The sequence below is a fragment of the Lithobates pipiens genome, unplaced genomic scaffold (assembly GCF_037356315.1).
Source record: "Lithobates pipiens isolate NorthernLeopardFrog02 unplaced genomic scaffold, aLitPip1_a1.2 Scaffold_10, whole genome shotgun sequence".
Taxonomy (NCBI): Eukaryota; Metazoa; Chordata; class Amphibia; order Anura; family Ranidae; genus Lithobates; species Lithobates pipiens.
The window spans coordinates 97256261-97278265 of record NW_027507686.1 but is presented as its reverse complement, the minus strand read 5'-3'; positions in this window follow the sequence as shown (position 1 = coordinate 97278265).

The window sequence follows — 22005 nt, the reverse complement described above, 5'->3', positions numbered from 1 at the left end:
CTGGTACCCTTTAGTCTGGCTAGCAGATACCTTATTATGCATAAGTGCCAACCTGCTCCTGGGTACCTGCACCATATTAACTCCGTCAATACGTGTCATACATTAAAACCTTTCTTCTTTCAATTCCTCCTTCCAACTAAAACATTTTACATTTAATTTTCTGATGGATTGGATGTGTCATATTCCTTCTCCAATTTCCAACCCATTGCACATGTATTAACCACTTCCCGACCAGCGCACAACGATATACGTCGACAGAATGGCACGGGCAGGCATATTGGCGTACAGGTACGTCCAATATTCGATGCCGCCCTGCCATCGGGAGCGCGCCGCCAGCGGCGCACTCCCGCCCTGGTCGGGACCCCCGTGAGTCCGGTCGCGGGACCCGAGGACTCGATCGCCGCGGGCATCCCCGCGATCGTCTCACGGAGCAGCCGAATGGAGGAAATGCTGTGTAAACAACATTTTTCCATTCTGCCTAGCAACTAGTGACGCTGATCTCTGCTCCATGTGATTGGAGCAGAGATCAGTGTACACTAAATGAAAGCCCAACCCCCCCACAGTTAGTAACACGCCCCTAGGAACACTTAACCCCTACACTGCCACCCACTGGTTAACCCTTTCACTGCCAGTGTCATTTACACAGGAATCACTGCATTTATATAGCAGTGATTACTGTATAAATGACAATGGTCCCAAAAAATGTGTCAAAAATGTCCGATGGGTCCCCGACAATGTCGCAGTCACAATAAAAATCGCAGATCGCCGCCATTACTAGTAAAAAAAAAAAAAAAAAAAAGTTATTAATAAAAATGCTATAAAACTATCCCTATTTTGTAAACGCTATAACTTTTGCGCAAACCAATCAATAATCGCTTATTGCGATTTTTTTTACCAAAAATATGTAGAAGAATACGTATCGGCCTAAACTGAGAGAAATAAATGTTATTTTATATATTTTTTGGGGATATTTATTATAACAAAAAGTAAAAAATAATGCGTTTTTTTCAAAATTGTCGCTCTATTTTTGTTTATAGCGCAAAAAATAAAAACCGCAGGGGTGATCAAATACCACCAAAAGAAAGCTCTATTTGTGGGAAAAAAAGGACGTCAATTTTGTTTGGGAGCCACGTCGCACGACCGCGCAATTGTCAGTTAAAGCGACGCAGTGCCGAATCGCAAAAAGTGGTCTGGTCTTTGACCAGCAAATTGGTCCGGTCTGAAAGTGGTTAATAACCTGTTTGCATTCATCAGGAGAGACTACAGCAAAAATGTTTCAAGTCTTGTTGATAGACACGGTCTTTCAGATTCAGCATCAGCACCAAATTGTCCATAAGAAAAAACAAGTATTAAACTGAATCTTTCCATTTGTCCTGTCTCTCCTGGTTTTTATCAAAACACATTTGCAGTTTGGTATTGCACAGACAAACTGCCAACCAGATTATCATCTGTCATCCATGTTCCAGAAACCTCTCCAATCTCGCTCCACCAGGATTCTGGAAGTGAGAAACAAGAGCAGCATCAAATTCTTATCCACAATATCTGCCCGCTTACCATGTTTACTTGTAGTTCCCTCCTTGGAACCCAGGAACTTCATATTCCTGGCTTCTGCAATTCTGACCAAACTATCCAAACAACCATGACCATGGTCTAGATCTAGACGATCAATGCACAAACTCCCCTTTCAGGTGGACAAAGGCTAAACCTTTTGGAACTCTTTTCCACCTGAATGAAAATAACAAAATAAAAAACGCAAAACTCCAGTGGCTAAAATGGTTTCCTACCAAGGTTTTGTCTTAACCAGTTGCCGACCGCTGGCAGGCGGCGCATCTCTTATGGCGGGAGGGCGGCGGCATGTCACGGAGACACCCGCTCGCCACTGAGGGGGGTGAACAGCCATTGGTGATGAAGTCACGGCCGATCACAGATGGTTACACCCCCACTGTGCATGGAGCGTGCGCGCAATCGCACTGCGCGTGCACGTCGGTGGCGGCATGTTCCCGGGAACACTGCTCATCACCGACACTGGTAAACAGCCATCGGCTGGCTGTTTACCCACGTGTTCGGCTGTGAAATGATCACTAAATATAAACAAACCGCGGTAACAAGATGTTACCAGGTTCTCCTCCTCACACACCGATCGTGTGTGAGGAGGAGATTGCGGTAACATCTCGTTACCGCTTACAGTGTACACCAATCACACTGATTGCCCCCCCCAATAAAGAGGACCACCCATCATAGTACCTGTCACTCACAGTCCATCAGAGTACCTGTCACAGCCCATCAAAGTACTTGAGTACCTGTCACAGCCCACCAGAGTACCCGAGTACCTGTCACGGCCCATCAGAGTACCCGAGTACCTGTCACAGCCCATCAGAGTACCTGTGTACCTGTCACTCCCATCAGAGTACCCGAGTACCTGTCACGGCCCATCAGAGTACCCGAGTACCTGTCCCAGTCCATCTGAGTACCTATCACAGTCCATCAGAGTATCCGAGTACCTGTCACAGTCCATCAGAGTACCTGAGTACCTGTCACAGCCCATCAGAGTACCCGAGTACCTGTCACGGCCCATCAAAGTACCCGAGTACCTGTCACAGCCCATCAGAGTACCCGAGTACCTGTCACGGCCCATCAGAGTACCCGAGTACCTGTCACAGCCCATCAGAGTACCCGAGTATCTGTCACGGCCCATCAGAGTACCCGAGTACCTGTCACAGTTCATCAGAGTACCTGTAACAGTTGATTTGAGTACCTAAATACCCGTCACAGTTCATCTGAGTACCCGAGTACCTGTCACAATCCATATGAGTACCTATCACCGCCCTTCAGAGTACCCAAATACCAGTCACCAGGCCATCAGAGAACCTGTCACCAGGCCATCAGAGTACCCGAGTACCTGTCACCAGGCCATCAGAGTACCCGAGTACCTGTCACCAGGCCATAAGAGTACCCGCGTACCTGTCACCAGGCCATCAGAGTACTCAAGTACCTGTCACCAGCCCATCAGTGTACCAGAGTACCTATCTGCAGCTCATCAGAGTACCCGAGTACCTATTTGCAGCCCATGCCTCATAGAATATACGTTGGGGTGTTTGCTTTCCAAAATAGGGTCATTTTGTGGGTAATTCCATTGTCCTGATGCTCCTGGACTTTCAAAAGCCTGATAGGTAGGAATGAAAGGAGATGTGTCATTTATGCTCCTAGACCGCCTGAAGGTACTACTTCAATGTTCGGCCTCTCTATGTGAGCAGGCTGTGTAAAAGTCCTACACATGTGGTATCGCCATACTCGGGAGGAGTAGCAGAATGTGTTTTGGGGTGTAATTTTTGCTATATACATACTATGTGTTAGAAATATCTTATAAATTGACAACTTTGTGTAAAAAAAAATGCGTTTTCATTTTTTTCCACATTTTCCAAATACTTCTGGAAAAAATGAACCGTTCAAAAGATTCATTATGCCTCACAGATTATACATTGGGGTGTTTGTTTCATTTTATGGGCAATTCCATTGTCCTGGTACTCCAGGGCCTTCAAAAGTGGGTGTGAAATGAGATGTGTCATTTTTGCTCGTAGAACATCTGAAGGTGCTATTTCAATGTTGGTGCTCTGTATGTGGCCATGCTGTGTAAAAGTCTCACACATGTGGTATCGCCATACTCAGGAAGAGTAGCATAATGTATTTTGAGGTGTAATTTGTTGTATGCATATGCTGTGTGTGAGAAATAACCTGATAATATGACAATTTTGTAAAAAAAAAAAAAAAAAAAAAATCTTCATTTTGCAAAGAATCGTGGGAAAAAATTACAACTTAAAAAAACTCACCATGCTACTTACTTAATACCTTGGAATGTCTACTTTCTAAAAAGGGGTCATTTGGTACGCCGTCAGCTGCAACAGCTTTGCGCGAAACAGGACGACATGGAAAACCGTCTCCGAAGATGTAATCTCCGCTTCATCGGCCTCCCTGAGACAGCTGAGGGCAATGATCCGGCGGGTTTCCTTGAAAGTCTTCTGACCTCCACCTTCGGAAGAGAGGCATTTTCGGTGATGTTCGCTGTGGAGAGAGCTCATCGAATTCCGGCCCGTCCCCCTCCCCAGGGGGCCCCACCGCGTACTCTGATTGCGAAATTTCTTAACTTCAGAGACCGTGACAAAATTCTCCGCCTGACTAGAGAGAGGGGCAATATCCCCCGTACCAATACTCATGTGGCGGTATTCCCAGACTTTTCCAGCGAGGTGCAACGGCAGCGATCCAGGTTCCAGGATGTTAAGCGACGCCTTCGGGTCCTACACCTTAAATATGCAATGCTGTATCCTGCGAAGCTTCGCGTGGAATGCGAGGGCCGAACCCACTTTTTTGAAGACCCTGCCTCGGCATCCACCTGGATTGACCAGAGAGAACGCCGAGACTGAACATCTCACCCTACATATACACTGTGGATGCTTTCCCTTTCTTTTCTTGCTCCCGTGGGTCCCCACGATATCTCCTCCTGCTACTTTGATGATTGAGTCGTCACGATCAGCACACTATTAATCGACGCCCGTTGCAGGGCCAGGGGACTATCCCAGGAAGACTTTTTTTTCATCTCGTACTGGATCTCACAGCATGCCTATTCTCTCTCGGTGTTCCACTGATCTGAGATCCCTACCTCCCCTGTGCCTGAGGAGCACCTGGGGAAGACCGAAGATTATACGACATCCAGGACTATTTTACTGTACTTTATTCATCATCCCTATGGCGGGCGGAGCTCCCCCCTGCTCGGCCATGATGGTATCACACCTGTGTGGCCCCTGCTCCCCATGCACCTTCCAGAGAAGAAGTCGCCCCCCTAGGATTTTTAGGATTTTTGTGTACTTCTCCCTCCCCCATTTATCTAATTTTTTTTTATCCCCCTTTGTTTTTCTTTTTGTTACCTTGGGTATCTATGCTCCTCTGCAAATAAGTTCCTTGCCTCCAATGGGTTCTAAGCGTTGGATGTCCCCTGTTGGTACCCAGTTTTGGGGTATGATGTCCAAGCTGTGTTGGGGTGGCACTGGACTGGGTGGGGGGTGGGATGTTGTGGTTTTTATTTTTTTTGTACCACTATGTTTGCTAACGTTTGTTTCTACTAAAGGTACTGTGTTAAAGTCATACCAGCATTTTTGGAAGTGGTTGCTATTGTGTTCTGTGCGCACTAAATTGGCCATGACTGCCCTGCTGATTCTGGCCCGTCTATGGTTTATTGTTTACGCCCTGCACCCACCATGAGCTCCTTAAAGTTCCTCACGTGGAATGTCAGAGGCATGCGGAACAAGATAAAACGCACTGCCGCCCTGACATTCCTTAAGTCTCAGCGTGCTGACATTATCGCGCTTGTTGAGACCCATGTTACTGGCCATCTCCAGTCCTCTCTTAAGAAGCCGTGGATAGGTTGGGCGTACCATGCTACCCACACCTCATACTCCAGGGGGGTTTCGGTCCTAATTGCTAAAAGGGTGCCGTTTAATCTAGTGCTGCTCCAGACGGACCGGCAGGGCAGATATGTATTCCTGCATGCCACCATTAATGGATCCCCTATTTTGATAATAGCCTGCTATGTCCCCCCTCCCTATAACTCAGTTGTACTTAAGGAGGGCCTTGCATTTATGGCACACTACCCCTCGGTGCCGGCAGTGTGGTTGGGGGACTTTAATATGACTCTCATTCCCGCTCTGGACCGCATGGGCACCCCGGACTCCCTTGGTGACCCTCCAGCCCATACCAGACTACACCGTATATTGACCGACTTTGCTCTTGTGGATACATGGCGCCACAAGCATCCCCATGCCAAAGCATACTCGTGCTTCTCAGCCAGCCATAACACAATGTCCCGAATCGACTTCATTCTCATTTCACAGACTCTGACACCCAGACTGGAAGATGTGGGCTTCGCTCCGAGAATCCTCTCGGATCACGCCCCCTACTGGATTACGATGCGGCTCCTGGGGGCCTCTCCCTCTCCTACTTGGCGGCTGAACCCATTTTGGCTGGCCGCCCTGCGGGAGCAGGGGGACATCTCTACGGAGTTGCAGCACTATTTTGCGGTTAACGGGGACTCCACTACTTACGACATGGTGTGGGACGCATTTAAGCTTTACGCCCGCTCCCTGCTCTCCACGCGCATTAACAGACTGAAGCGGTCATCCAAACTTGTTGTCCAACAGGCTACGGAACACCTACAGAGATTGGAGGAGGAGTTTCATCGAGACCCCCTCGCCTGACGCAGCCACTAATCTTAAGCTCCAGCTACGACAGGTCTCCCAACTACATACGGAACAGGCCAAGCAGCGCATCTTTTTCTGTAGGCAAAGGGTATTTGAATATGGAGAAAGATCGGGCAGACTACTCGCTTACCTCGCTCACTTAGATTCCCGTCCCCCGGTCGTGGTGTCGCTGCTGGACACCCAGGGGAATGGTATTACGGATCCACAACAGGTGGCGGAGGAGTTTGCGAGATTTTATCACTCGGCCACTCGGGTCACTCATACTCCCCAAGACACCAGAGACTACCTGGCGAGAATTACATTTCCCAAACTGACAGACGCCCAACGTGACCTTTTAGAGGCCCCCATTACTGAGGAGGATATTTCCGAGGCAATTTCCTCTCTGGCCACTTCTAAAGCACCAGGACTGGACGGTCTGCCGCTAGAATTTTATGCCACCTACTCTGAAATTTTGACCCCTAAACTCCATGACTTATATGAGTCCATATTTGACACGGGAATCCTACCCCCCTCCATGAGGGACGCACAAATAGTTGTGATTCCCAAGCCAGGGAAGGACCCACACTATCCGGAATCATATAGACCTATCTCTCTACTACAGGTTGACATTAAAATACTGGCTAAGATTCTTGCCTCCTGCCTTAATCAGGTTATCCTCTCACTGATCCACCCTGACCAGACTGGCTTTATGCCAGGAAAAAACACCGCCATGAATATCCGCCGCTTACTTATGAACATCCAGGGATCCCATGATGAAGTCGGCTCGCGGGTCGTGGTGGCTTTGGATGCTGCCAAGGCCTTCGACTCCGTGGAGTGGAACTACCTGTGGGAATGCCTCTTGGGATTTGGACTTGGCCCCAACTTTATCCGCTGGGTCCAACTCCTGTATCAATCCCCGAGGGCCAAGGTGTTTGTGAACGGCTGGCTCTCTGAGCAGTTCCCGCTGGAGAGAGGGACCCGACAAGGCTGCCCCCTTTCCCCCATGTTGTATGCGTTGGCTGTGGAGCCACTGGCTATTATGGTTCGCGCAGACGCCAGAATTCGTGGCCTTAGGATAGGAAATCTGGAGGAAAAGATCGGGATGTATGCCGATGATACACTCCTATACTTAGCCGACTCGGGTCCCTCCCTTCTTGCAGCCCTCCACACCATAGACTGTATCGGTAGTCATTCAGGTCTGAGCATTAACTGGTCCAAATCCCAGATCCTTCCGCTTGATCATTTCCCCCCTGTACCCACGTCCCCTCCTCTAGATCTCCCTAGGGTTTCCACGCTCAAGTATTTAGGAGTGCAGGTCACTAGATCGCTGACAGACTATGTACCCCTAAACATTGAACCCCTTTACGCCCTGATCAAGACCAAGACACAAACCTGGGCCAGACTACCTCTGGGCGTTATGGGACGCATCAATCTGGTCAAAATGATACTTCTGCCCAAGATACTTTATTTGGTGTGGCATGCACCCCTGTATATACCACAAAATTTTTTCAAGACGATTGAATCAATTCTCAATTCATTTATATGGGGCCACAGCAGACACAAATTGTCTTGGAGACTTCTGAAGAATCCAGTGACAATGGGAGGGGCTGCCCTTCCTGATTTCCAGGATTACTACCTGGCCTCCCAATTGTCCCATTTTTATCACTTTGACAAGAGCGAGCTACCAAGATACCAGACATTACTTTGTAAACGCCCTGACGACCCTGCCCACACCCCACTTCAGTCAGTCCTTAGGGCTCCACTGTCAAAACGTTCCCCCTATCCAAAAGTAGACATGTTGACGCATCACTGGAGGATATGGCGGACGGCCCTAAACAAACTTGGGACCCCACAGGTTCATTCTTATACTCCTCTCTGGTTCAACACTCACTTGCCCGAACTGCTGTCCGTTCCAGACCCCGCAGCTTGGACGCGGTATGGGATATTGTACATGCACCAAGTTATGACTAGCACTGGGCTTAAATCCTTTCAAATGCTAAAGGAAGAATTCGCACTCCCTAACCATCTCTTCTTCCGATATTTACAGCTCCGACATGCACTACAGACTCAGTTTGCCGGCTCCAACCCCCCTCTGACAGTCCCTCCTATAGTAGATATAATCACAGGGGCTGAGCCAACCAGGTGGATCTCTGCCCTCTACTCCGCCATCCGTCTCCCAGGTTCCGTGGCATTGGCTTACGCCGCCAAGGCCAGATGGGAGGTGGATGTTGGATTAATTGAGGACGAGGAGTGGGATGATGTATTGGGGGATGTGAAGAGAGTATCCCCCAGACTTTCGGACCGCCTCACACAGCTGTACATCGTACATAGGACATATCTGACCCCCCAAAAGATAGCACGGTTCAAACCCACGTATAATCCGGGATGCCGCTTATGCGACCACACTCCAGCCTCCTTCTATCACCTCATATGGTCCTGCCCGGTTATACAAACATACTGGATACAGGTAATTCGCTTTCTCCATGACCAGATGGGCTCTCCTGTTAGCCTCGACCCGAAGCTGTGCTTACTTGGTCTCTTGCCAGAATTTGATGCTGACAAGTCCCTTCGTACCTTTTTACATGAAACACTGTTCCTGGCGAGAAAAGTGATTGCTCGCGGCTGGATGCAGGCCCTCCCCCCCACGGTCCAATGCTGGAAGAAAGAGGTTAACGATACCCTCCCGTATAAGAAATTAATATATACGCATAGAGGGTGCCCACTTAAATACGAGCAGATATGGGGCAGATGGTTGGGGGATGGGGAGACATGTACTTGATATGCTGTTGTATTGATCCCTTGCCCCCTTCCCCCCTCTGTTTTTCCCTTTCTGTGCTTCCTCCACCCCATGGGCCTGCTTTTATTGTGTCCCCTCCCTCTCCTCCTTTTTTTCTCTTTCTTTCTCCGCCTCCTGCCCCTTCCCCGGTTGACACGGATTGGTCTTACAATGATGCTACCCATCATAGGTATCTACACCCTATGCAGCGCAACTATCCCAAAGCACTCATGTATGCAACACTGCCTTGGCCAGGTTGGACCTTATTACCTGATGTACCTTATGTATGCTTACTATGTATGTTATCTTCTCTGTTTCCTTCTTTTTGTTTTTTCTTTGTTTTTTCAATAAAGTTTGTTTTTCAATTTAAAAAAAAGGGGTCATTTGGGTAAATTTGTACTTTCCTGACTGTTAGTGTCTCAAGAAATGAGATACACCTGATGTACTGAAGGCCTGATCAGATGTGATCAATTTTCAGTGATTTGCACCATAGTTTGTAGACTCTATAACTTACACTAAGACCAAATAATATACACTAATGTGAGTTATTTTTACCAAAGATATGTAGCAGTATAAATTTTAGCCAAAATTTATGAAGAAAAATTACTAATTAGCAAAATTTTATGACAGAAACAAAGAAAAATGCATTTTTTTCACAAAATTTAAATTTTTTTTATTTATAGCACAAAAAATAAAGACCCACTAGTGATTAAATATCACTAAAAAAGAAAGCTCTATTTGTGTGGAAAAAAGGCACAAGTTTCATATGGGTACAGTGTTGAATGACTGAGTAATTGTCATTCAAACTGTGAGAGCGCTGAAAGCTGAAAATTGGTCTGGTCAGGAAGGGGGTGTAAATGCACTGTATTGAGATGGTTAAACAAGATGTATCCAGCTGCCAACTGGGGGCATCGTCAATTACCCCTCTTTCAGGTGGATTAAACACCTGAACAAAACAAAAATAAAATAGATGACTAAACAAATACCAATTTTTTTTATTAAAAAAATAAAAATCTGGCCATTATCACACAAAAACAACATGACAAGATAACCACCATAAACAATGACAAACACTCAACTTTTAATTAACGACATCCATGGACTTTCCTCCTGAGAAGAGTAAGTGCTCCTTTTGATCTGAAAGACGATTAGTTAATGGGAAAAACCAAAACAAAACATCTGTATCTCATCACAACATTTGTAACTTCATTTGTAACTCTTTACTCCATTAATGTCTGCCTATGTTTTAATTGTTTTCATTGTTTGCAAACAATTACTAATTAATGAGCTCATGGTACCATGTGATAATAGATTATGCATTTACAATGACCTAACCCCTGTTCTGCTATATTTGCCCACTGTTTTTCTCACTTTGACGGACCTGCAAACAAAACACAAACATTAGCATCCAAAGCCATTTAACTTCTTTCCTGGTCTCTGGAAAAGGAAGACAACGACAGTCATTACACACAATTATCATGACAATTTACTTTTTAAGTCCCCCTAGCCCAGTGATGGCGAACCTTGGCACTCCAGATGTTTTGGAACTACATTTCCCATGATGCTCCACTACACTGCAGTGTGCATGAGCATCATGGGAAATGTAGTTCCAAAACATCTGGGGTGCCAAGGTTCGCCATCACTGCCCTAGCCTTTCCCATTAATTGTAATGCAATTGCCATACTTTTCTATACTAAGCAGCAGTATTGGTAAACTTTGCGATATTACTCAGGAAAAATTTACAAAAAAAAACAAAACAAAAAAAGAATAAAAGAATAAAAAAAATATTTTTACCAAAAAATTAAAAAAAAATGTAAAATAAGGGAAGAGGGAAAAAACAGTAATCATAACAGAAACATTTTTTAACCACAAAAAAAAAATACCAATTCAGAGGATTATCCTTGAAAATACTAAAAAATATATATCAAGGTCCTCTATCATATTCCAAACCTGAAACTCACATCAAACCTTTTTCATAGCAAGGAAACATTGACCAGAATATTCTTACCATATCTGCAGCTCACTAAGTGCTGCTAACATTGTTTCCCCCAGTGCTATATTTGAATAATCATGCTGCTACCTCCATTTTGAATTTACGCAACTGTCCTACATATTGCTTTTCAGTTTGCAGACTCTGCATTTGGGTCTTAAACGGGAAATGGGTTTGATTACTATGGGCTCCATACTTTGGATTGCTACCCCACCTGGCCGAATAACATTCATAATGCCTTGGGGTCGTTTTCAGGTATAATCTTCTTTTGATATCGTTATTCGCCGCCCAACAATATTTTGCGATGTAACCCCCCTTTTACACAAAATACATTTTAGCTCTGGTTTCCCAGCATAGGCCCTTCTTTGAGCATATGGCGCTCAAAACTCACATTGCTGGATAATATTACTACGATTGGAATGAACAGACTTTACACTTTCATCGTCTGCGGAGTCATCAGAAATTCCCATCATAGTAATATAATTTGCAACAACAATAACATACGGGTTTTCTTCATGTTCCACGTCTATCTTTTCCATACACTGAGCATGTGCGGAGGGTACCTCCACCATTGCACATTCAGCTATTGCATGTTTGGAGGATAACTCCATTATGGCTGCCTGTGCACCCTGTAATTCCTCCTTAAGCAGTGTGATAACCTGTAAATTCTCAGCCTCCCTTTGATTCAACGAGGCAATGCAACTTTCTCTTAATTTACACATTTGTTCTAATTCATCTAATCTATGTTACAATACACATTTCTCAGTCACCAATTGTTTAATCTGATCAGCAACATTTGCATCTGCTTCTGCAGCTATTGCTAAAATATTCTCTGTTACACATTCTACCTGTCCCAAAACTTGTTTTCTTTCAGCAAACCATTAAAAAATTTTTTGCTCCACAATTTCTTTCATTCTCATTAACATGCATAAGGCACTGGCCATTCTCTGTTTCTTGCCTTTTTTTGACTTATTACTTATGAGAACGTTATGTGTATTACATTGTCTCAAAAGCTCACTAAATTGTTGTGTTAGATCACTCGCTTATGTAGATTGAAATCTAACACCACCATGTTTGTTAATGAAACTTTTAACGTATTCTATTGATATGCTAATTAGCCTACCCACACTAAAGTTGCTCAATCAGTTGCTTAGACAATACAACACAGATAAACAACCAAAAAAAAAACAGATATAAACCATTTAAACCTAATAGTGACTTATAGTTCTACAGCCTACAAGACACAAGGCACATTCTAAGACACAATGCACACTCTTACTCAATGCCTCAAAAAAAAAATATATTTCCCCCACTTTTTTTTTTCCTCAAAGATGTATGGTAATTCCTGTCAATCTCTAACCGACACTTTGCATTAACAATACACTAGATGAACAGATACAAAACACACACAAAGACACAGATAAAGCTGTTTAGAAGCTAGCTTCACCTGTAGTCCCACAACCAAAAACAAAAAAACAAAAAAATACGAATCCGTTTAACCACAAATTTCTTCCAGAGAACACACTCTTAATGAATGCTCTCCTCTCTTAAATTGCAGGCCACATTGAACTCCGATTGTAACAGAGAGCTATTTCACACTCATGTGGGGATTTCCACTTTTTCCTCAGAGTTGTGTGGTATATCTTGTCAATCTGCGGCTATATCACATAACCAGGGATGATCAATCCCTAACTCACCAGTATCGCTGTCTGGTTACAGGCCTAAAACACATAACAACATTAACGTACTGTGAGGGGTTAGCTCGGTAGCAGGTGTGTGTTCACATAAACAGCCAAACAAAATAAAACAAGAAAATAAATCCTGGTCAGCTTGACCTCTAACTACACACGTAGACTCCCTGTCTAACAACTGGGTGCAGCCTTGTGCTGCCCCAGTCCCTGTCTCTATTGTAGGGGTTTGCCACACAGGCGTTAACTCACCGCACAGAACAGATCTCAGACTCCCCAGTCTATACACACAAAACTGGTTCCAGGATGGAGCATCTCCCTATGCATGCTGGGGTTTTTTGTAGAGGTCTTAATGAGCCCACTTACTACAGCTGGGCTCATTAACTCTTCCCCTCTAATTGTAAAAGTCTGCATACAGCCTGAATCTAGGACACACATATTTCCCATCCTGAATACAACCAGGTGATTTTACCTGCCTGCTGCCACAGTACATACATATATCAGCCACAGTTCTCACCAGGTTCTACGCGTCCATTTCACTGATTAAATATTTCACAAAATTTTCATGATCACCCAAGCGTGGTTTCAGAATTTGCGAGCCAGCGCCAATCTTGTCCACACTAGAGACAATTTTCAGTAGGGATGAGCTTCGTGTTCGAGTCGAACATTATCCTATTCCAGAGACCTGTTCTGCCATCATTCAGGTCCTGCAGAAGGACTATATGAAGGTAAGTTTTATCCTTTAACATCACATTCTATGTATTTCATGATTGCTAATGTCTTGCATTTCTTTCCTCATTCCCTAATTAACATCATTGCAATATGCTCTAATTCATATACTCTGCCCCTTTGTCCTCAGGCATATTTGCCTCACTAACTTCCCCATCATGCTCTTCTTTAGTGATGGACGAACCTCCGACGGGACGTTTCGCGAACGCGGACCGCGAACGCAGCCGATAGTTTGCGAACCGTAACGTTCGCGGCGGGCCCCATTGACTTCAATGGGAGGCGAACTTTGCAAACCTACAGGTCAAATTTGCAGCCACAAAATAATTACTAGCTGTGCAAACATAGTCCCACCACATGGCCAATGACATAACACATGTATGAGGTGAATCTGGGATCGACAACTACAAGCATTCTTTTTTTATATGTGAAATTGTTGTGACAATTCAGGACTGTGGAGCGCATGAAGGCAATGGAGGAGAGGGAAGGTCAGGGTAGGCAAAGAAGAGGGTGCAGGAGATGATCACCAGCAGCGTGACATACAGCAATGACACCTGCACCGTGATAGAGTGATCTGACACCAGCACCGTGATAGAGAGCACTGACATCAGCAGCGTGACATACAGCAATGACACCTGCACCGTGATAGAGTAATCTGACACCAGCACCGTGATAGAGAGCACTGACATCAGCAGCGTGACATAAAGCACTCACACCAGCACCATGATATACAGCACTGACATCAGCAGAGTGACATACAGCAATGACACCTGCACTGTGATAGAGTGATCTGGCACCAGCACCGTGATAGAGAGCACTGACATCAGCAGCGTGACATAAAGTACTCACATGCAGCACCGTGATATACAGCATTGACACCAGCACCGTGATATACAGCACTGACACCAGCACCGTGATATACAGCACTGACACCAGCACCGTGATAGAGAGCACTGACATCAGCAGCGTGACACACAGCAATGACACCTGCACCATGATAGAGTGATCTGACACCAGCACCGTGATAGAGAGCACTGACATCAGCAGCGTGACATAAAGCACTGACACCAGCACCATGATATACAGCACTGACACCAGCACCGTGATATACAGCACTGACACCTGCACCGTAAGCAGCCCCAGGAGGAAGTCAGCATAGCACAGGGATGCTGGGAGCCCCTCATAATGAGCATGGCACAGGGATGGTGGGAGCCCCTCATAATATGCACAGCAGAGGTACAGCCCCAGGAGGAAGTCAGCACAGCACAGGGATGGTGGGAGCCCCTCATAATGAGCATAGCACAGGGATGGTGGGAGCCCCTCATAATATGCACAGCAGAGGTACAGCCCCAGGAGGAAGTCAGCACAGCACAGGGATGGTGAGAGCCCCTCATAATAAGCAGCCCCAGGAGGATGTCAGCATAGCACAGCGATGGTGGGAGCCCCTCATAATAAGCAGCCCCAGGAGGAAGTCAGCACAGCACAGGGATGGTGGGAGCCCCTCATAATGAGCATAGCACAGGGATGGTGGGAGCCCCTCATAATGAGCATAGCACAGGGATGGTGGGAGCCCCTCATAATATGCACAGCAGAGGTACAGCCCCAGGAGGGAGTCAGCACAGCACAGGGATGGTGGGAGCCCCTCATAATGAGCATAGCACAGGGATGGTGGGAGCCCCTCCTAATATGCACAGCAGAGGTACAGCCCCAGGAGGAAGTCAGCAAAGCACAGGGATGGTGGGAGCCCCTCATAATAAGCAGCCCCAGTAGAAATATGACACCGCTCAACCTCTTCAAACAGGAGGGTACGGGCATATAGTACGGTGTGCTTTTTTTGGACAAGGAAGTGAGCCAAATGAAGAAAGAAGGTCTGTGTGCTTGATTAAAAAAATCGTTTCTAGACATATACATGGTCTACTGGTCACATGTGTTGAATTTCTCCGAGATCCATGCCTCATTCATTTTTAGAAATGTGAGGTAGTTAACACTGTCGTGAGCTAGGCGAGTACGCTTATCGGTCACTTCCCCCCTGCTGCGCTGAACGTCCTTTCGGACAGGACACTGGATGAGGGGCAAGCCAACAGTTCCATTGCAAATTGGGCAAGCTCTGGCCAGAGGTCAAGCCTGCCCACCCAGTAGTCCAGGGGTTCATCACTCCTCAGAGCATCCATATCGGCCGTTAACCCGAGGTAGTCAGACACCTGACGGTCTAGGCGTTCCCTGATGCTGGATCCGGATGACACCTGTCGATGCGTCGGCTGAAAGAATGACCTCATATCCGAAGTCACCAACACATTTTCAAACCGGTCTCTTCTTGCAGGCGCTGTTGGATTGGTACCCGCAACTCCTTCTCTGGGAGTGGGAATTGCTCCTCTGCCGGCGCACGCAAAAGCAGAATGCAGCATTTCTCGAATCAAGGCCTGGAAGCGCTGCATTCTGACAGCCCTCTGTGACGGCGGTAACATTTCCACCATTTTGTGTTTGTACCGGGGGTCTAAGTACGTTGCCACCCAGTACTGGTCCTTGACCCTTATACTTTTTATACGGGGGTCCCTATTAAAACACTGGAGCAGGAAGGCCCCCATTTGCACTAAACTGGAAGCGGTGTGGTGGCCTGGCTCCTGCTCATCATCCAGGATAATGTTGTCCTCTTCATTCTCCTCTCCCCATCCACGCACAACAACAGGGATCCCAGAAAGGTTTAAAGCATGCTCTTCTTGCTCCTCCTCATCCGCCCCGGCACCATCCTCCTCTGACTCCTCTTCAGACTCCTGTTGTTGACTTGTCTCAGATAGAGTAGCCCCCCCTGGGAATTCATCCAGCATTGCGACTTCCTCATCTTCCCGCTCCTGCTCCTCCACAGCTTGATCAATGACACAACGCAATGCACGCTCCATAAAGAAGGCATAAGGTACCATGTCACTGATGGCGCCATGGCTGCGACTGACCAGTTTGGTGATCTCCTCAAATGACCACAGAAGTCTGAATGCGTCACGCATGAGCAGCCACTGGCGTGGTGAAAAAAACCCAGCTACCCAGAACCTTTTCTGCCGCAGAGTTCATACAGGTAGACGTTAACTGCATGTTTCTGCTGGAGCAGCCTATCAAGCATATAGAAGGTTGAGTTCCATCGCGTCGGGCAATCGCAAATAAGACGTCTGACCGGCAGATTGTGTCACCGCTGAATGTCAGCAAGGCGAGCCATGGCCGTGTAAGATCTTCTGAAATGGGCCCGAGATTTTCCTTGCCTCCCGCAAGATGTCCTGGACCCCAGGGTATTTGACAACGAATCGCTGCACGACCAAGTTTAAGGCGTGTGCCATGCATGGCACGTGCGTAATTTTGCCCTGATTCAATGTGCTAAGCAGATTGGCACCGTTGTCACACACCACTTTACCAACTGTCAAATTGAGCGGTGTTAGCCACTGATCTGCCTGTGAATGCAAAGCTGAAAGGAGTGCCGGGCCAGTGTGGCTCTTGGCTTCCAGGCAAAACAGACACAGCACGGCATGGCAACGTCTCACCTGGCATGTCGAATAGGTTCTGGGGAGCTTGGGCGGCGCAGCGGAAGAGACGCTAGCAGCGGAAAAGGAGGAGTCAGCCGAGGAGGAGAGGGAGGAGGATGGAGTAGGAGGAGCAGAAGAAGAGCCAGGCCTGCATGCAATCCGTGGCGGTAAAACCAAATCTACACGGGTGCCACGGGTTACATGCTTGACGGCCATCAGAAGGTTCACCCAGTGGGCTGTAAAAGTGATATACCTTCCCTGCCCGTGTTTGCTAGACCACGTGTCTGTGGTCAGATGTATCTTGGCACCGACACTGTGTGCCAGAGATAAATTCACTTGCCGCTGAATAGGGATGAGCTTCGTGTTCGACTCGAATATACGTTTGACTCGAACATCGGCTGTTCGCCCGTTCGGCGAATTCCGAACGTTATGGGCCGTTCGCGCCAAATTCGCGTGGCGCTCACGGCCCACAATGCACTGTGCCATCGCAGTGCATTGCTGGCTCATGATTGGCCAAGCATGCACTGTGACCCTGCATGCTTGGCCAATCACAGCGCCGGCAGCGAGGAGAGCCATGATTGGCCACAGGCCACTGTGTAGTACACGCCCCACACTATATAAGGCCACCAGCGCGGCGGCCTTGTGTAGTGTGTTAGCATCTGTAGGAGTTAGTGGGTGTTCTGTGTGTGTTCTTGCTCTTCTGTAGTGGTTGTTGTCTGCGTGCCCTGACCGCAGTATACACCGCTATATTCACCTATATAGCTAGCTATATTTCTCTTTTTTAATAGAGCTTGCAGTCAGTGGTAGGAGATTGTGCGTGCTGTCTGCGTGCTCTGAACCCAGTATACACCGCTATATCCATCTATATAGCTAGCTATCTTGCTCGTTTTAAATAGAGCTTGCAGTCAGTGGTAGGAGATTGTGCGTGCTGTCTGCATGCTCTGAACCCAGTATACACCGCTATATCCACCTATATAGCTAACTATCTTGCTCTTTTTAAATAGAGCTTGCAGTCAGTGGTAGGAGATTGTGCGTACTGTCTGCGTGCTCTGAACCCAGTATACACCGCTATATCCATCTATATAGCTAGCTATCTTGCTCGTTTTAAATAGAGCTTGCAGTCAGTGGTAGGAGATTGTGCATGCTGTCTGCGTGCTCTGAACCCAGTATACACCGCTATATCCATCTATATAGCTAACTATCTTGCTCGTTTTAAATAGAGCTTGCAGTCAGTGGTAGGAGATTGTGCGTGCTGTCTGCGTGCTCTGAACCCAGTATACACCGCTATATCCACCTATATAGCTAACTATCTTGCTCGTTTTAAATAGAGCTTGCTGTCAGTGGTATGAGATTGTGCGTGCTGTCTGCGTGCTCTGAACCCAGTATACACCGTTATATCCACCTACATAGCTAGCTATCTTGCTCATTGTAAATAGAGCTTGCAGTCAGTGGTAGGAGATTGTGCGTGCTGTCTGCGTGCTCTGAACCCAGTATACACCGCTATATCCACCTATATAGCTAACTATCTTGCTCGTTTTAAATAGAGCTTGCAGTCAGTGGTAGGAGATTGTGCGTGCTGTCTGCGTGCTCTGAACCCAGTATACACCGTTATATCCACCTACATAGCTCTTCTCTAATTGAGCCATCTGCCATCTGCAGGAGTTAGTGGATGTTGTGTGTGCCTCCAGCACAATATACACTACCCAATTGCTGGTTTTCCCAACTCCCTTCAGGCCATTACCATGTCTGGAAGGCCAGCAAGGAGAGGCAGACAGGCGTGAGCCTATAAAAGAGGGCAAGCAGGCTCTGTGTCCAGAGACAACAGTGCTGGTCGTGGACGCGGTGCACCGTCATCATCAGCACGTGGTCATGGGACACGCTTGTGCTTCTTTTCGGCAGCTGGACATGTTGAGCCGCAACATGCCAATGACTTAGTAGAGTGGATGACCAAGCCCTCTTCATCCTCCTCATCCTCTCTCACCCAGGCTCAGGGTACTAGCAAAGCAGCTGCCAACGCATCGTCTTCCCTCCTCTCAATGTCATCATCAGTGACTCCTTCCCTAGACCCACCACGTCCTCCTGAGGAGTCTCCTGAACTCTTTGAGCACAGTGTTGGGTACATGCTCCAGGAGGATGCCCAGTGTTTTGTAGGCTCTGATGATGATACTCAGTTAGAGGAAGGCAGTAGCGTGAATGCAGAGAGATGCTCAAGAAGGACAGCAATCTGGCAGTCATGTACCACAAGCTGCAGCATACTGCCAGGTTTGCTCCAGCGATGAAGAGGGAGGGGATAATGAGGGCACTGACTCCACGTGGGTGCCTGGTAGGAGAGAGGAGGAGGAGGCACATGTCCAATGAGGCAGAATGCCCTCCGGGGGCCAGCTTAGGGGCAGCACACCGACTGAATCACACCGCAGAGCTCCGCCTGTGCAGGGCGCTGCCTCTGCGCGTTATTCCAAAAGTTCTTTGGTGTGGGCCTTTTTTGAGACGAGTGCATCAGATCGCACCGCTGCTATTTGCAACATATGTCTCAAGCGTATCTCGCGTGGCCAAAACATCAGCCGCTTGGGCACCACATGCTTGACCAGACATATGTTGACCCGCCATGCAGCTCGTTGGCAAGACCCTCAAAGACCCACACCAAAGAACAAAGCGGACCTCTCCTTGCTCCTCATCAGCTGGGATCTCCAACCCCACTAGACCTTCAGTCCTCTCTGAAACCTGCTCTGAGAGGAATGAAGGTGTACAATTAGGTGTGTCACAGCCAAGTGCTTCCGGGCACTCTGCTAGCAGTACACCCACGTCTGATTATAGCAGGCAAATGTCCCTGCCCCAGCTGCTGGACCAGCGAAAGAAGTTCACTCCCAGCCATCCACATGCCCAGCGGTTGAATGCTAGCTTGGCTAAATTGCTAGCACTTCAACTGCTGCCTTTTCAGTTGGTAGACTTGGCCCCTTTCCGTGAGTTTGTACAATGTGCGGCTCCTCAGTGGCAGGTCCTCAAATGCTACTTTTTCTCACGGAAGGCGATTCCGGCTCTCTACCGGCATGTGGAAGGCAATGTCCTTGCCTCGCTGGACAGGGCGGTCAGCGGTAAGGTGCATATTACCGCTGACTCATGGTCCAGCAGGCATGGACAGGGACGTTACCTGTCTTTCATGGCCCATTGGGTCACTGTTCTGACAGCTGGGAAGGATGCAGGACAAGGTGCAATAGTGTTGGAGGTTGTTCCGCCACCACGCCTCCAAAATGCTACTATTGGTTGTGACACACCTCTTTCCTCCACCCCCTCCTCTTCTTCTTCCTCCATGGCCTCTTCCAGTGCTCTGTCCTCAGAACCAGCGGTGCTCCATAGGCATTCCAGGGGCTACGCAAGTACGCAGGCAAAACGATGCCATGCCGTGCTTGCGATGGTTTGTTTGGGATACAGGAGCCACACTGGGGCGGATGTTTTGTCAGCTCTGCAGGGGCAGGCCGAGAGGTGGTTGACGCCGTGCCAGCTTAAGCCAGGAATGGTGGTTTGCGACAATGGTACCAACCTCCTCTCCGCCCTCCGACAGGGACAACTGACCCATGTGCAATGTGTGGCTCACGTCCTTAACCTGGTGGTTCAGCGGTTCTTGGGCAGGTACCCGGGCTTACAGGATGTCCTGAAGCAGGCCAGGAAAGTCTGTGTGCATTTCCGCCGATCATTTAATGCCTGTGCTCGGCTGGCTGAGCTCCAAAAGGAGTTGAACCTGCCCAAGAATTGCCTTATATGGGACATGCCCACCAGGTGGAACTCAACATTGGCCATGCTGCAGCGACTGCACACGCAGCAGAGAGCCATCAATGAGTACCTGTGCGACTACGGCACCAGGACAGGGTCAGGGGAGCTCGGTTTTTTCTCACCACGCCAGTGGGGCATGATCAGGGATGCATGCACTGTCCTGTCACCGTTTGAGGTGGCCACAAGGATGGTGAGCAGTGACAGTGCATGCATCAGTGACACTGTACCTCTTGTCCACCTCTTGGAGCATACGCTGCGTGGAATAATGGACAGGGCACTTGAGGCAGAACAGAGGCAGGAAGAGGAGGACTTCCTTGCCTCTCAAGGCCCCCTTTATCCAGACAGTGTTCCTGCTGTGCCACCCATCACACAGGAAGAGGATGAGGAGGAGGAAGAGGAGGAGGAGGATGATTGTGTCAGCATGGAGGCGGAGGCTGGCACTCAGCATCAGCAGCAGCAGTCTTGTAGGGATGATTTACAGTCCCAAGAAACACGTGGACTTGTACGTGGCTGGGAGGAGGTAGCTGTGGATCATGTTGTCCTTAGTGACCCAGAGGACTCCGGACCGAATGCCTCAGCTAACCTACGCTGCATGGCCTCCCTGATCCTGCAAAGCCTGCGGAAGGATCCTCGTATTCTTCGGTTTAAGGAGAGGGACCATTACTGGCTGGCCACTCTCCTTGATCCACGGTACAAGGGTAAGGTTGCCGACCTTATCTTGCCATCGCAGAGGGAGCAGAGGATGAGACATCTCCGGGAGGCCTTGCAGAAAGGTCTGTGCAACGCGTTCCCAGAGACTGGGAGGTTACAAACTCCTGGTCCTGGACAACGTGTTGCTGAGGCATCGGTCAGAAGGAGCAGTGGAGAAGGTGGCCGTCTGACTGATGCTTTCAGACAATTTTTTAGTCCGCAGCCCCAAGGTATGATCGGTTCCAGCACCCATCGCCAGCGTCTGATTTACATGGTGCAGGAATACCTAGGGGCAAGGTCAGACTTGGACACCTTTCCCACCGAAAATCCTCTGGCTTACTGGGTCTTGAGGATGGATCACTGGCCAGAGCTTGCACAGTATACAATTGAGCTACTGGCCTCTCCTGCATCCAGCGTTCTTTCGGAACGCACCTTCAGTGCTGCTGGTGGCTTTGTTACCGATCACAGGGTGCGCCTGTCCACCGAATCAGTTGATCGACTGACCTTCATCAAGATGAATCAGTCTTGGATCACCCACAGCTACCAAGCACCTGAAGCTGATGTAACAGAATAATTTTTTTTGAAATATCACATCCCTTCAAGACTGCCTATGCTGATGCTGAGTGACTGTCCT